This window comes from Artemia sp. Qi Xiang Cuo, chromosome 13 (genome assembly GCF_049724085.1).
Source record: "Artemia sp. Qi Xiang Cuo chromosome 13, ASM4972408v1, whole genome shotgun sequence".
NCBI lineage: Eukaryota > Metazoa > Arthropoda > Branchiopoda > Anostraca > Artemiidae > Artemia > Artemia sp. Qi Xiang Cuo.
In genome coordinates, this window is record NC_142806.1 from 61,837,869 (window position 1) to 61,855,216 (window position 17,348).

At 37.0% G+C, this 17,348-nt stretch overlaps 1 protein-coding gene across 2 annotated transcripts in view; it reads left to right on the top strand.

Annotated features, from left to right (window-relative positions):
* Positions 1-17,348, top strand: part of LOC148945515 (RNA-binding Raly-like protein) — a 260,929-nt gene that overhangs the window by 200,268 nt on the left and 43,313 nt on the right. The window lies entirely within an intron of this gene.

The window sequence follows — 17,348 nt, forward strand, 5'->3', positions numbered from 1 at the left end:
CTCCGTCCTAAACCAGATAGCCAGCCATGCCAGGAATCGAACCCGTGTCCCTCGGGTAAAGGATTCCCGACCCAGAGCGCCAAGCCGCCAACCACTTACCTCGGACAGCTCTTTCTAGCACTACTACTAACAGCTAATTACAACACCAAGCCGCCTATTGCCAGTACAACTGCGCACAGGGTTGAAACCCTGACCTGGAAGAAATTACTAAATCGGAGAGGAAAAATTTACTATATCACATCTGTTTTTACTAAATGCTCAAAAAAAAATTTGAGCGTGCGGCTACGCCGCACGCCTACCATCCAGCATCGATTTTTACTATAGGAGGATAATAAATACGATTTTCACAATCTTTTCTCTTTTTTTCTTCTTTTTTTTCTCTTTTCCTCTTTTCTTTCGTTTTCATAGTATGATTGAAAATATATATATATATATATATATATATATATATATATATATATATATATATATATATATATATATATATACTGTAATTGTACTGTAATCATCGAAGACGCTCCATGTATGGACCCCTGACTAGACTACAAACATTTGGTCAACTGCAGTCTGAAGATGGCATACAAGGGGTCAGGCAACTGAGAAATAATAAGCTTCAATTCTAATTCAGTGACGTTGTAAAAGCCACAGCTTTTTGTAGTGAGGCCCCTAGCGTCCTTTCCGCAAAATTGCCAAGTGGCAGCCAAAACAGGATAAAGTGCAAACTGAGGGAAGAAAAATCGTTTGGCATAATAAGAGGACTTTCCGTTGATGTGGATGCCAATGAACTGGTAAAGCATAATCCAGGCCTTGTAGAGGAAGCTCTCCGCTTCGGACAAAGCGAAACGGTCAGACTGACTTTCAAAAATAATCTGACCATGAACTTTGCCATGTCTAACGGAATCAAGCTTGGATTCGACTTTTTCCGGGTAACGAAGTACAAGGAGGCCCCAAAAACATGTTTCAGATGTCAAAGCTATGACCATCTCATCGAAAACTGCAAGAACAGTCCCAGATGCTCTAGATGTGCTGGACCTCACACTAGTAACAAAGACACGCCATGCAACGAAGACCCCAAATGCGTTTCTTGCGAAGGATCTCATGTCTGCTTCAGCCTAACATGCCCTAAATTAAGAGAGATTCTGAACAACAAGAGTAAACAATGAATAGGTCTCTTAAAGCTCTTAGTCTGAATATCAATGGTTGTTGCAATAAAGAAAAGGCCATAGACGATCTTTTCCAGATTTATGACGTAATGTTTATCCAGGAGCATATGCTTTCTGGGCTGAGTACAAACCTAAACAAATCCCGGTCTCATGATGTCTTCATACAGCCCACAAGATCTACGGCAGGGCGTCCGTCCGGAGGCCTGGCAATATACGCTAGGAAGGAACTATCGGCTAAGCCGTCGATTAGAAGCAGTAATGTATTATGTGTCTCAGCTGAGGGAATCGAGTTCATCAATGTATACATGCCCACTAACTACAACAATGCTGTCTCTCTAACGAAATTCTCAAAAGCAGCAGATGCCCTTGGACGACTTTTTGAGTCTCTTGAGCGTAGTGGGAGTAAGTGGCTAATAGCTGGGGACCTCAACTGTGACCCTCCCAAGGAACATATCCTGTCTGATATCTTTCTAAACTGCCTCCCAACCTCTTAGTACTTTCGTCCACATCCATCCCTGGTCTCCCAGTTACAGTGTGTACTGACGATCCGATTAGTGACCATGCCGGAATTTCGTTCCACCTGCATTCAGCACAGAGCGCTAATAATGCCTGTTCCAGAAGGTGGGTCTACAAGCAAATCTGGCATAAGTGTAATATTGCCCAATATATTGCCACTGTTGCCTCGGTCATCAGTTGCATAAAAGTTCTGTTTCATCTACTCTGTACTGGTTCTTCCAACATGGCGGCCTCTATTGAACTCAACACTTACTATCATCAAGTTACCCACGCTCTGAAAGCTGCCGAATCAAAAGCGGATCCTACAAGAAGAGTCAAAATTGGGACAGAGAAACCGATGTGGTCCGAATCCATCGAACTCCAGACGGCTAAACGACGTGCTAAAATGTGGCTAAGCATTTGGATTGCTTGCGGAAGACGGTTACGCGGGAATGTATTCGAGCTGAAACGGAGTACAAAACACAAATACAAAGCTGAGATGAAAAAGTACCGTATTATCGGGCAACAGTTCATTGAGAAAAAGAAATCATCGCGAAGTCTAATTAGACCGGACGACCGTGCACCTAATACTTCCCTGACACTGCATGACTGGCACTCTTACTATACTTCGGTATACGGAGACGAGAATCTTGCCATAACCAACCAGTATGAAAAGGAAGTCACCAGTTGGCTTGCCTGCTTCTCGGGACAGCACTGTGTTGTTCCCATATCCCTGGAAAAGATCAAAATCGCGGTCAAAAAGGCACTTTCCAAAGGAAAAAATGGGACAGATGGCGACGGTCTCAAAACAAAACATCTCAAGCACTTACCTGAAACTTTCTATTCCCACCTACAGCTTATCTTCCAGATGTGCATCACCAGGGGTTTTGTACCAAACAGTTTCATGAAAGGAGTCATCACTTCTATCACCAAGAAAGGAAAAGATCCCAATGACTGAAAATCTTACAGACCCATAACAGTCTCTAGCACCCTGAGCAAAGTGTTTGAGTATGTGATCTTCTCCGAGCTGGATACTGGAGATTTCGGGGATAATCAACTTGGATTCCAGAAAGGTCTCGGTTGTCCAGAGGCTCATCGCCTTCTTACTAACGTACTTATGGACTCAGAGAGAAACAAGTCGACTCTCTATATGTGTACTATAGATATTTCAAAAGCGTTCGACAGCGTCAACCACATGCAAGCAATGAATGCTCTACTCCTAAGTGGTGTAAGTGCGAGCATAGTGAAAACATTGAAATTCTGGTACGAAAATTCAATAGTTTCTGCCAAATGGAAAGATAGAACATCATATCCCGCCAAAATCAAAAGAGGCGTGAGGCAAGGGAGCGTTATTAGTCCTCTCATTTTCAAACATGCGATTTCCAAGATTCTGGACCGCATCTTGCCCACCCTTCTACTTCACGGTACCAACCTGTCTTATCTTGCATACGCTGACGACGTCCTTCTGCTCAGTAGATCGAAAGCTGACTTACAAGATAACCTGAGTCGACTCCACAGTGACTTTCTTTCTATCGGGCTCTCTATCAATATAGAGAAGTGCGAGTTTTTAACCTTCAACGCACCTAAAAGTGAATCTGTGACCCTCGGCAATCATGCAGTCCCTGCTGTGTCTGAACTATGATATCTGGGTATCATGATTGCAGAAACGATCGGTAAAACCAGGCAATCCATCGTCAAGCAAACAACCACCGCCATTAAACGTGCTTACGGGTCTGTAGTGCCGAATCGCGGACGCTACTCCAGGAAATCTCTAGCCTCAATTTATCGTTCAGTTTGCCAGCCACATGTAATCTACCTTGCCGGTGCGTCCCATGTGCTGACAGTGAGAGACTGTAAAAAAATCCGAAAGTGCTACTATAAGTATGCAAAATTTCTACTGTATATGTCCAAGCAATACCGGAATTCTCCACTGGAAAAATATGGACTTCCGGAGCCATCCAAGCAATGGTCGACCATTCGGGACAATTCAATGTTCAAAGTCAGATTGATGAGACATCGTTTTTCACCTGCATTTGTTTGAGTTTCGTATCTTTTTTTTTGAAGTTGGTTTCCTTTTTCTTTTTTGTTGTGCTCCACTATAATCTTTTTGTAGATGGTGGGTAATTAAATTATTTTTATTATTAATTGGTAAATAGAACAATTGTAATTACCAACTGGGTTTATCAGATGCACTCAAAATGCTTTTATCGAAGTCAAAGTTTAGCGTAAATATTGGAGAAACCCACCACCCCCTAGATACAGGGTAATTTCTAATCACTTCGGTTTTTATGTCACTTTAAAAATATTTCTATTTATTGTATTTCATTAGATACGATAGCCAAAAAACAATTACATCTTACTTCCTTAGAACTTAATTTCTTCTTACCTATCTGCGGTGCATAGTGCATCGGCAAAGCCTCTATGCACGTCTCGAATGGTAGATGCGGTGAGAACATCTTACCACTGCTCCCACTGGGGTTTAAGCAACGTATCCGCAGATCAGAGATCACGGTTGTACGTGCGTCTGGGTGCATTTTTCGGTCTTCTCTGTCGATGCACACATGGCTGCCATTGCTGGACTTGTTGTGGGATTCTCAACTCTTCCATCTGAAAGACGTATCACAAATAGCCCCATCTTTTCGTTTCTCCACTTCAAAATGAGCGGCTAGGTAGTTTCCCAACGGATCAGTATCACGTTACTGAATTTTTCGTCGCCCAACCATTAATTTCCCCCTCAAGCACACATTTTTTAATTCAAACGCCGTCAGTTTTTTCTCTGTATTTATATTGATTTTCCAGCACACTTTAGTATATAAAAGAACTGACATGACAATGTTGTTACAGTTTTAATATTTAAAAAAATTATTAAAAACAATTTTTATAATTATATCTATAAGTGCAGTTAATTCGTTTCATGTTGTGAGAGTCATTTTGTGAGGTTTAAGGAGCTGATAAATATCTATCCAAAAGCAATGCACTTCCTTGATATCTGGAATGCATTAATTCAGTCGTTGTTTTGTGAGTCTTTTCACTTTAATTTATGTAGTTTAAATTAGAGGTTTGTTAATTTAAGGATCATTCTTCCAGAAAGCCAATGGTTCCACATCACAGAGCCCAATGCTTGGTGAAGAGAATGAAGAGGAGGAACAATTAGATGTCCCGGTAATTCTATACTACTACTAAGTACGACGGGACTAGATACTTAAGGTCCAAACCGGCGGTGCTGATCATCGTTTCTTGGCTCATCAGCCAGGAATTGCAATCGGGGCTGGGGGCCCAGCCATCCCATGCTTTCGCACGCCCTTCCTGTTTACCCTCCCCAGATTTCTGCAGGTACACATTTAGAGCTGCGTCGACTCTGGCTGAGATTACAGAGTCACGGCACTGATCCCCTTCCCAAACCAAATAGCCAGCCATGCCAGGAATCGAACCCGTGTCCCTCGGGTAAAGGATTCCCAACCCAGTGCACCAAGCCGCCAACCACTTACCTCAGACAGCTCTTTCTAGCACTACTACTAACAGCTAATTACAACACCAAGCCGCCTATTGCCAGTACAACTGCGCACAGGGTTGAAACCCTGACCTGGAAGAAATTACTAAATCGGAGAGGAAAAATTTACTATATCACATCTGTTTTTACTAAATGCTCAAAAAAAAATTTGAGCGTGCGGCTACGCCGCACGCGTACCATCCAGCATCGATTTTTACTATAGGAGGATAATAAATACGATTTTCACAATCTTTTCTCTTTTTTTCTTCTTTTTTTTCTCTTTTCCTCTTTTCTTTCGTTTTCATAGTATGATTGAAAATATATATATATATATATATATATATATATATATATATATATATATATATATATATATATATATATATATATATATATATATATATATATATATATATATATATATATATATATATATATATATATATATATATATATATATATATATATATATATATATATATATATATATATATATATAATTTTACATTTCTACTTACTTTTAATTTCTCTCAGCAGGCTCCTTTTTCTCAATAAAAATTTTCAAACTGAGGAGATTCACCTAATCACCTTGGGTGGTTGGCTTTTGTTTTGATTCCAATAGATTCCGAATCATCATAAATCCAAGTGGCATTATAGCTTCATTTTTAGTTGGTAAGGTTTGATACACAGAAAGCTGATTTTGTCGACCTTTAGACGCCGGAAGTGAAGTGTCTGCTTGTGAAAAAAGGTGACTGCTTGTCTGTCTCTGAGACAGACAAGCAAAATTGTAAACTGTAAAACAGACAAGCAAAAATTGTAAATTGTCATATGTTTACGATAGTTTTTTTCCGGAATTCATGGAAAATAAAAAAAAATTGTTTGCTATAAATCATGACTTTTTACTAGTTTTTACTAGATTTCGGGAAATTTACTAGACCCTCTAAGTTTACTAAAAAAAAAAATTTTACTAGATCTAGTAAAATCCTACTGACGGTGGCAACCCTGGCTGTGCATGCTCCTCTTCCCAAATCTATCGGAGGCTTTCCTTCTTTATGCCCTTCCATAATATTCAATTTCATCAAAATCTTTTCTTATGACCTCTTCCCAGCCCACTTGAGGGGTAGGAAAAAAATAATCCTTTTAATAAAATAATTTCGTTGAGTGAAATATTTTTATGCGTAAATGATGCCAACTACTTTCGGTACAAATTTTCTCAATTAAAGAATCCTAACTATCCTTCATTATAATTGCTAGGGACTGATTCAAGTAATCGTCAAAAATTTGTTTATAAAGAAGAATAGTTTTGTTCCTTGTTCAGAGACTAATTGAACAAATCATACAATTAGTTTCTTTTCAATTAGATTTTCGAAAAGTAAGTTTAATGACAAATAAAGATGCTGTACTAACTTTCTTAGGTATGGTTACAGTGCAACTGAACACTAGTGTAACTTAACCTCCTGCAACTGAGCCCATGTAGCTGAACCCTCGTAGAAGTGGACCCTTGTACAACTGAACTTTCGTTTAACTTAAACCCCGTTTAATTCAACCCAACTGCAACTCTACCCTTGTTTAGCTGAATCCCTTTTTAATTGAACCTCGATTCAACTGAACCCTCATTCAACTCAACCCTGTGCATTTGTGCCCCACAGAGTTCAACCCCGTGCAACTGAGTCCCCGAATAACTTAACCTTCGTGCAACTCAACTTTGATTTAATTCAACCCCTGTTTAACTGACCCCCATTCAACTGAGGCCCATTCAACTCAAACCCCATAGAACTCAACCCTCATTCAACTGAACACCCGTACAATTCAACTCTTACTTACTTACTTAAGGCTCCTGCCACGTTGGGGGTGGCGTAGAGAGCGTCGCAACTCTGCTCCTCCAGGCTGACCGGACTACTGTGATTAATGGGGCCTCTTCGACAGCGATGTTAGCTATCTCAAGGAGTTTGTTGAGGCTATCCTTCCACCTTGTCTGAGGTCTGCCCCTCGGGTGAGACCAGCCATTAGCTTTAGCGTCAAAATCAAAGACTAATCGGGCTGGGGTTGTCGTTGGCATACGCAGGAGGTGTCCGAACCATCTGAGAGTACGGTGCGCTATTTGGACGGAGAATGGCACTTGGGAGTGTTCAACTCTCGTTTAAATCAATTCTCATGCAAATTATCCCCTGTATAAGCAAAACCAGCCATGTTTGAGTCAAACCGCATTCAAAATTAACCCAAATTAACCCTAGAGAAAAACTAGAGGCTTAAGGCTTAAGAAAACAAAATATTAAAAAAAAAAACTTTGCTTCGGGAAAAGAAAAATTTGCCGTTAATGCTGATTCATTTATGATAGCTGTTATTTATATTCGTCTTACCAGTAAAAGTTTATTTCAGAGACAAATTTATGGGTTTTAAAAAGAACTGGAAACGCTGATAAGTATCCTTTTTTTAATTCTCCAGTACTAATAGGGCACTAAAACGTCATAGACACCAGTTTAAGGTAATATGAAAGCTAATGCTTTGAACCTCCGCATTTAACATTGAGCCACATTGAACCATTGCAAGTAGAAAACCAAAAAAAAAAATTAAAAAACCTAGCAAGTAAAAGAAAATTCATTCAAACACAAAGCTGATTCAATAACGGCAGGTGCTATTTGTTTTTTTCTCAACCATAAAACTAACTACAAAGCAAATTTTGGGGATTTTGAAAAAAATAGTTGATACCTCTTTTTTTCCTTTTTTCTCCAGCACTAGTGGGTCATTGGAACATTGTAAGGGTGCTGATACGGGTAACCCTCCGAGGTTCTCGGAATTGTGTTTTATTTCCCCCACCCAATAAAGGTTTGCATTAACACCGGTCCCTGCTTCTTATGTTACATAGCACATGGGCGGATCTAGAGCAAAATATTAGAGGGGGGATGTGACAAGGGCGCCAATAAGAAAATTCTTGTGTGAGGCCAATGTGGCAAGGACGCCAATAATTGAACACATTGACAAATTTGTTTAAAAAAGAGTGAAAAACAGAAAAAAACAAGGAATGATCTATTCAAGTCCGACAGAGAAAGGCTATTTCCATTTTTTTTAGCAAAGCCTCAAATTCAACAACCCTCCGTCCTTCCCATTCACATATCTTAAAACTAGCTGATTATAAAACTTGATCAGTGACCGAAGCGAGAAAAAAATTTGGAGTTTGTAGTCGGCGCTAGCTTAGACTTATTACTAGGCCTTAGAATGAGTTTAGTCAGAGAGGGCTGGATTTAAATGGGGATTGAGTTAGATGGAGCTGAGTTATGCAGGGGTTGAGTAAAAGGTATAAGTTTGGTATAAAAAATGGGATCAGTTATTATATATCTGTTAGAAAGCTAATTTGTTTTTTCTTCACCTTTTTTCAGTGGGATAATTCACATTTTCGATAAAAATATTCTAAAAAGCATTTTTGATTACTAATTGGGGAATTTCTCTCCTTCCCAAAAAAGGCTGCCTGTGGTTATGCTAATTTTTTTCACCCTCTTATCTACATTTCAAAAAAAACTTTTCCATTAAATAATGCATTTTTTAAAATTATTTTCATTGGAAAAAAAAGATTGCCCTGCTCCCTTTGAGTATTGATAAATATATTGTTCTGCCATTCTCTTTATTATTACTAATAAGTTCAATTCGACTATCATCTTGAGAAACATGTTCTGTACTAACAGGGCTTCCTTTCTAGAATATTAAAATCCGGGGACTGGATTTCGTTGCGGAAATTTGGGAATTTCCGATATGAGCGATATAAAAAAGGGACTGGACTGTGTTAATTGTGGTAATAAAGATTGAACGTGTCAAATATAATATTATGATTTAAAGCGGTGTACCGATCACGCCACTCGCTAAAAGCGAGAAAACACAATGCGTAGCTATAGTAGGCTAGAAATTCTCCAACTATCAATTTGGGAGCGTAACCTAGCTTCCTCGGGTTATCTCCTTGTCGATTACCTCTAATGTTAAGTAGAAATCAGATTCCTGGGAGCGTTACCAATGGGGTAACGCTCCCATTGGGGCGTTAAATCGCTCCCGCAATGGGGTAAAGACTTACATTTTAGGCGTACAACAATGCTTCCCTTCAGCTGACGACAATTTTGGCAGATATAACAATAATGACCAAATCTCTACAATGACTGCATAATAATAATTTGAATAGCAATGCTCGAATGCCAATAATAATGATTCTGATCTACGAATGCGTCATCATAATGCCTCCATAATAACTCTGACAAAACGAATGCCTCGAAAAACACTTTTTTTACTATATCACACAAATGCAGCTTCTGTGATCTGCTAGCTTTTTCACGATTGGCCCAAGTCCTGTGGAGGGGGCCGCTACCTTATACTTATGTTTGCAAACTCTCTTCATTATGCTCACTGACCGTCCAATAATTTGTTTTAAATATTTCTGATGATTAAATGTTATAACTTAAGCTTCCTGTGAATTCTGTATCTGTTGATTTTTTTGTTACCAAATATCTTAGTGAAATTCAAAACTGAACAGCGTCGTTGTTTGGCTGAGGCCAAAACGCAGTTTCTCTTTTTGCTGATTAAGAATTTAGACTCTTGGAAACGGGATTTGAACTTAATTAGGGGAAGTTTAATTTATGTCGGAATTATCTTTAGAAGGAAAGAATCTTTGTATTTTAAATATGTCACATGTTACTCACGGTACATATTACCCTTGCCATTATTTAATGACGTCCCGTCATTAGGACTTGCTTGCCCTTGGATTTTTGAAATATTCGCAATTTATTTACTATTGGTCTTACGTAATTTTAATTGACATTGTATTATTTTATACTTTTATATAAGCTTAATCAGGAGTGCTTAAAATTTTCTCTATTACTTTTCTTATTTTATTATACATCCCTATCTAAAGTTCATCTACCGATTATCTATGGTTCTAGCCTAGCTACTATGCTAAAGATTTTTTTCCTACATCTAACACTGATGACTTTTACATTTCCAACAAGGTTGAGGCTATTCTACTTTTAATATGAGGTTTTTTTTCTAAAAATTCACCTTTTACAAGTTTTTATCCTTTGCTAACTATACGATAATTGTGCTTCCTATCTACGCTAAATTAAATGAATAGTACGACAACACTACACATAACTCTATCTGAACATCTAACACTACATATAAGAACGATTTAAAACACACAATATTATGTTTACCACGTTCACTGCTAAATCTTAGAACACTTTCACTGGGAATGTTTGCTATGTAATATTAATGATAGGATATTGGAATTTTTAAGTTGTCGAAGTTATTAAATGTAACATGTGTAAATTCAGACCTATTTCATTACCATTCATGTCTTTTAGCGTACTCAATCCTTCTGTTGTAAATTATGGTCCTTCACTCCTTTCGTCTTGGCAAAATTTTTAAAACACTTACAATATAGCTTCTTCACAGAACAGTTCAAGCATGATTATGATCATCTTGCACGAGAAGCTTTCTCTAATTGTTAAATGGGAAATGATACTCCCTGGTACAGGCGTGTGGAATTTTGATATCAGATTTCATTCACACCTGCTGTTTTTTGGATAGTTCATAAGGTGCCTTGTCGTTAAGGGGTTGAACACTGGGACTGCGTTCATTTTCTTCTCAGCATGTCATTCTTGGGATATTTTAAAGCACATAGAGAACGTACTTCTCGTATGAAATTGTTCGTTTGTGCACTTGGAGATTACAGTTCTCTTATAAAATTGTTCGTGCCTGGCTTGCGTCTATTAACTTTTGCGGTGATTCGTTAATTTATGACAGGAAATTAATGTCTGGACTTGGAATGGGTTGACATCAAATTTTAGTGTCTCCTTCAAAATGTTGTCTTTAACTTGTGGGAGGTGCATATTATCACTCAGGGGTTAGTCTCTGGGGTTAATTTTGGTTTCTGTAATTCAATGGTTGGTTTCCAGGTCCATTTTCAGAAATTATCTCGTAAAATTTATGGAATAACAGATATATTAACTTTTCGCATTTGATAGAGGTGATAGGATGGATTCCGAGAAATGGTCGAAAGGGATTCGACGCGTGAATCTGTGACACGTAAATAATTTTTGGGTTCATCAAATATCATAACTATACAGTCGCATGGTACATGGGTCCATTATGATTATCAAGGGTGATATTTATGTACTTATATCTTGTACTGGTCAATGGGGTTCTCAGGATTTTTGTGATTATATAGTTCGATAATGCACTGGATACTGAGATTCAAATATAGTGTTACCTGATACGTAATATGGTTCGTGGTCGACGAAACGACGATCAAAGGTAACTATAATTTTCGTAAACGAATATGGGATGAAAATTGCCTGAAGTCTATGGTGAGTACTCTTCGTTGGTTGAGGTATGATGAAAATCGATGCTACTAGGTTGTAACTGCACTGGACTACGCATTGTAATGATCGATTTTCCCTATGTCAATCCACTTCCTGTAATAAAAATAACGAGGCAGAATCACACGTTCTTTAAAATCAAGTAGTCTTAATACATAATAAACCATACGATTAGGTGCAGTTTAGGGTGAATGTTACCCTACAAGACAAAATTAAATAGATACACTAATATTACTACATTAATTTTTTTTTTAATAAAACGACATTATTATCTTTTTGTTTTCAGATACATAGATTTCCCATTGGGAAATATAAAACAGAGTTTTCTTATATTCTGTTTTGATAACGGAAACGACGATACAAGGCTTATTTAATTCTTCAACACTTATTTAACTCTCAGTTAGATTTAAAACAATTCTTTTAACATAAGTTACTCTACATTGTTAAATTTAGGTCTCAGTTTACAACATATTTCATGCCTTCATTGTTCATGCACGTCCGTGCTGTTTAATAAACGCATGCTGCAATGTCATAGCCACAAGGTTTTATGTAAACGACACTTACAATGAGGGAACTAGACATAGCAAGGCCGAGTGAAGACCTCTATACCCACTCGTTTTCTAATGTCTTCCCTTTTTCTTGGCTTAGACGTTCTCATGGGGTTGCGGTTTTAACTTCTGCATTTCAGTCGTTTCCCCGTGTTCTTCCTTTGGGTTTTGCCTTTTTAGTTTCAGGATTTTTCCATAATTAAAAGTCAGTAAGGTTCTCATGGTCAGGGAAATCGAGAATATGAAACATACTGCCAGTAATATGTTCCACCAGAAATTGATTGAGAATAATCCGTACCTATTATTTACATACATTAATCTCTGGTCCTCATTTGTAAATAGAGGAATCTGCAAGTCTAATGCTTCTCTTAGATTTGTATTCCTTAGTGTATTTTCTACTTTGGACAATATCGAGGTTTTCATTTCATCACTTTCTATATTGGGAATAGTGTACGTCAGGTTAATTGCCTTAAAATTGATTATTTTAGGATTTATTACATTTGCGCTCATGGTAACTAACGGCGTTCGAACAGTTAACTCTTTAGTTACAAGTCGACATCCTTGCTTTATGGTTATCGTACCCACATCTTGTAACAGTAATTCTGTCCTGTAACTTGGATTTATTCTTTCTGTATTATTATATCAAGACAAAGTTCCAACAGTTTCTCTTGAAACAGAAAATAACCAAAGGTCATTTCTAAGGTGTATGAATATTTCTCGTTTAGTACTTCCTATGAAGGCTTCTTTCAGCTGGACTGGATACATCGTACTGGAATGGTACGGGTAGACTTCTTATATTAAAGGAAATTATTCGAATTAATTATATGCAATGTTACTTTTTAATTAGAATTTGTTTTCGGGAACTGATATATGTTGAAAAAAATTTCTATAGTGTTTTTATAATTGTATGATTTTTACTTGTGAGCTAAAGGTGTTTAAATTATTATTTCTTTATGACGCCTATCCATGAAAAACTTTTTTTGTATTTTTAAGGGTATTTTAATCTGTCCGGTTTCTTAACCGTTCTACCTGACTGTGTCGTTACTTTTTCTTCTGTTTCTTGCGGTATTTTCTTTTTAGGTTTTTTTAGCGATATAAGATCAATCTTTTTGTATTGTTTTTCAAAAATTCTTGGCCTTTCAATTATGTTTATTTCGCGTGCGCAGCCGCTGAATCCTGTTTTGATTTCTCTATTTCTTTAACTACTATATGGTCTGATTCGTCGTCAGATTGTTCGGAACTGGTTACCAATAATTCCGCATTAGAACTTTTAGAAGTGACACTTCGTGTTTTTGAGGTATCACGTTCCCTCCCTTCGTAAATTTCTTCTCCTCTGGAAGTAGAAGGTTTATTCTCTAAGTCCTCGCTTTGAGTTTTCAACTCGGGAGATTTGAAAGATTCTTGAGAGCTTTGAGAGGATTCAAAATTCTCTGCGGGGTTCTTCAACCGCTTAAATGCCAAGTCTTCAGGGGGATGGGGCATTCTTTGCACTAGTGTTTCCCTCCATGAAGTCCACTGTTTAGGCTTGACTTTGGACACAGTTATATCATGATATTGTCCTTGCTGGTCATTCTTGGAAGTTTAATCTTAGACAATGTACTTTGACTCTTTTTTATTGGGAAATATATTAAATCCATATCTTTTCGCAGATTTGTTTTAATTGAATTTTTGGGTGAAGTTTTCTCTACAATAATACCTTGAGTTTCTACAGCTCTGTTCAATTTCTCCTGTAATGACAGGTGCTTCTCTATTGGTGTTGGAGGGGAAGCCATATCGTCTTAAAATCTTTTGGGGGGACAAGAGGTCGGAATTCTTTGAGTAAGAAATTGGTTTTTCGGAGATATCGTATAATCTAGTTCTTCTGCATTCTCTGATGATGAACTTTCCGGATCTTTTGGCGTTTTTATTCTCTCTGGTATTAGGAATTTTCCCTTAGGAATAACTAGATTTTTCATAGCTAAAAATTCTTCAAAGTTTTCCTCGTTACTATCATTCTCGAAATAGTCTTGCTTGAAATTAAAGGGTTTTAGCTCTGCCAATCTTGATTTAGGGGGCTCATTTTCTGCAGATGACGAATCAGTAGACGGGGGACGCGGTACCCATCTTTCTGGAAATTTGGCTCTTTTTATTCGGCTAACATGCGCCTTGTAAGTTCTTCCACTATCGGGGTTCTCCATTTTAAAAGTATAATCGTCATCGTACTTTTTGACTATTCTGTACGGTCCAGAATATTTGTTGGAAAGTTTTTTGCTTTCCGTCTTTGCCTCGTTCTTTAGGTAGACGCAATCTCCTATCTTGAAATCTATTCTCCCCTTCACTTTGGGTTGGTTTCTTATCTCTTGGTTTATTTTACATTTTTCCAACTCTTGCCTCACTATCTTATAAGTTTTCCTCATCATATTTATGAATTCTTGTTTGTAATTCTCCAAGCTATTGTCATATTGCCGATACTCAATAATTTCGTCATACAGGATTCAAAATTCGCGACCAAAAAGTAAACAAAATGGGTTGTCTTTGGTTGTTTCTGAATTAGCAGTATTGATCACTTTAGTTAAATAAGTTAAGAACTGATCCCAATCGTTCCTACTGTCTTTTGTATAAATGCTTAATACATTCGAAAATATTTTATACCTATTTTCTATTTTACCATTAGTTTGTGGGTGATATGGCGATGTCACCAATTTTTCTATGTTAAGAAAACTCATTAAGTCTTTTGTTACTTTTGAAACAAAATCGCTTCAGTTGTCACTTAAAACCTTATTTGGAATGCCAAATTTTAAAAATAATTTCGACAACGCCTTACTCGTAGCGTAAGTTCCTTGATTCTTTAATGCTTTTGCAAAATTAAATCCGGAAAAGTGACCTAGAACTGAAAGAATACAAGTATGACCTCTGTTGAAAACAGGTAAGCCTCCATTAGTTCCATATAAATCAAATGAGACAATATCGAAGGGGAATCTCACTACCGGGACTCTTCCCATTGGAGGATTAGGATAAGCTTGGGGTTTTTTCTTAAGTTGCACGCTTCGCATGTACTTACAAATTTCTTGAGTTTTGTTACTGCCGACGGCACGTAAAAATATTGTCCTAATTTATGGAAAGTTTTCGTTACTCCTAAATGTCCAGCTATGTCTGAATGAAAATATTCAAATGCAGGGGTTAAAAAGGTTTGTGGTAATACGGGTATTATTGATGCTTGGTTTCTATTTACCTCGTCGATCACTATTTTACACAGCATTTCTTCATCAAGGTCATAAAAAGAATTATCCATATCTTTTATAAGAGTTTTGAATTTATTCGGTACCGCATAGTCATTCACAAAATAATTAATAAGTGCTACACACAATTCGTCCTTTTTTATTTCTTTTTTTATTTTCTAAAGACAAGAGACAATAGTTATCCCTATTTTCTTTTACTGAGTCTTTGACTTTGTTTTTCTTACATTTATGTTTGCTCTTAGTATTAATAGCGTTAACTTCATTTTCCTCAATGTCCGGTGGCATAATTTCTGGGTATCTACTCAAAAAGTCACAAGCTGCATTTTGTTTACCTTTTAAGTATTCAAATTCGTAATCTAGATCTTGTATTTTCATAATCCATCTACCTAGAATTCCCGTGGGGTTTTTAAAAGTGCACAGGTACTGCAAGCTTTTATGGTCTGATCGTAGTATAAATTTTCTACCGATTAAATAGTGTCTAAATTTGTCCAAGTGGTGGATTATAGATAATAATTCTAAGTTTGTGGCGGAATAACTACTTTCGCCTTTTGATAAAGTTCTGCTCGAATAGCATATAACTTTTTCTATTTTGTTTTTGGAAGGTCCTTGTAAAGGATCAAGGTTTCCTAGGGGAATTATTTGTTAAAGAATACCACCAATGCCTTTTGAACTAGGATCGGTTGTGACCACAAATTGTCCGTTTTCAAAATCAGGCAGCGATAATATTGGTTAAGAAGTGAGTGCCTTTTTGAGACGGTCTAGGGAAGTTTTAGCTTCATGGGACCAGGTAACATTTTGGGAGTTCCCTTTAGTGAAATCCGTGAGGGGTTTCGCAATTTGGGCGTAATTGCGCACGAATTTTCTAAAGTAGCCAGTAAGACCTAAAGTTCCTCTTAATTCTTTCATAGTTGATGGGAGTTTGAGGTTTTCAACACAGTTTATTTTGTCAGGGTCTGGAGATATCTCTCCTTGTGTCACCACTACTCCTAAAAAATCAATTTTAGGTTGAAATAAATTTAATTTTTCAGGCCAGCATTTTAAATTGCCCTTTCTGAATTTCTCGAACACATTAGCTAATGTTGCTAAGTGTTGTTGAGAGTTTTCTCCCACGCATATGACATCATCAACAAAATGAATGATATTCTTTAATCCTCTTAACAGCTGTAATAAGGGTCTACATAGCACGCTTGAACTTGTCTTAAGTCCAAAATATGCTCTTAAGTATTCATATAAACCACATTCAGTCGTAGAAAACGCAGTTTTATAGACACCTTTTTCGGCTAATTTCATTTGGTGGTAGCCTTGGGTAAGGTCTAAAGAAGGAAAAATTTAGTTTTTGCTTGAAATAGAGTCAAGAATTTCATCTATTCTTGGTAAAGAAAATTTATCGCTAACTACTTGTTTGTTAAGGGCTCTATAATCTACAAAAAGTCTAAGATCACCATTCTTTTTTGTTACCAAGACCACTGGTGCAGAATACGGACTTGTACTGTGGCGTATAATTTCATTTTTTTCTAATTCATGAATTTTATTTTTTAACCATTCTTTGTGCTTATACGGCACACGATATGGCTGTTTTTCTTCGGGATTACCACTCGTTAAAATTGAATGTTCATAAAATGGGATCAGTCCGATGTCATCTTCAGATGCGGAAAATACATCTTTAAAATTCCATAATAACTCGCATAATTTTTTCTTAAGTTCTAAGTCCGTAATATGATCTATATTAAATTTGTTTAAGAATTGCGATTTAGTTTGAGGGTATTTGACATTTCAGATTTCAAAGGTGTTAAGTAAATTGACTGTAGAATTTTCCCATCTACTAAGATCGTTCCACAAAATAATATAGATTTGAACTAAAAACATCCCCTTTTCTATTGTAATTTTATCATTTTATCGACGAGTAGTTACACAAATAAAACCTTCCCCTTTTTCGAAAGATATAATCTGTTCCTCGCATAACAGATTTTCAGGGATTTCATTTGACGGGATCGCAAACCATATTTCAGATTTGCTATCTACTGGTTCAATCATCTGTGATATTTGAATTCTTTGCATCGTTTTGGGAGGGATCTTTG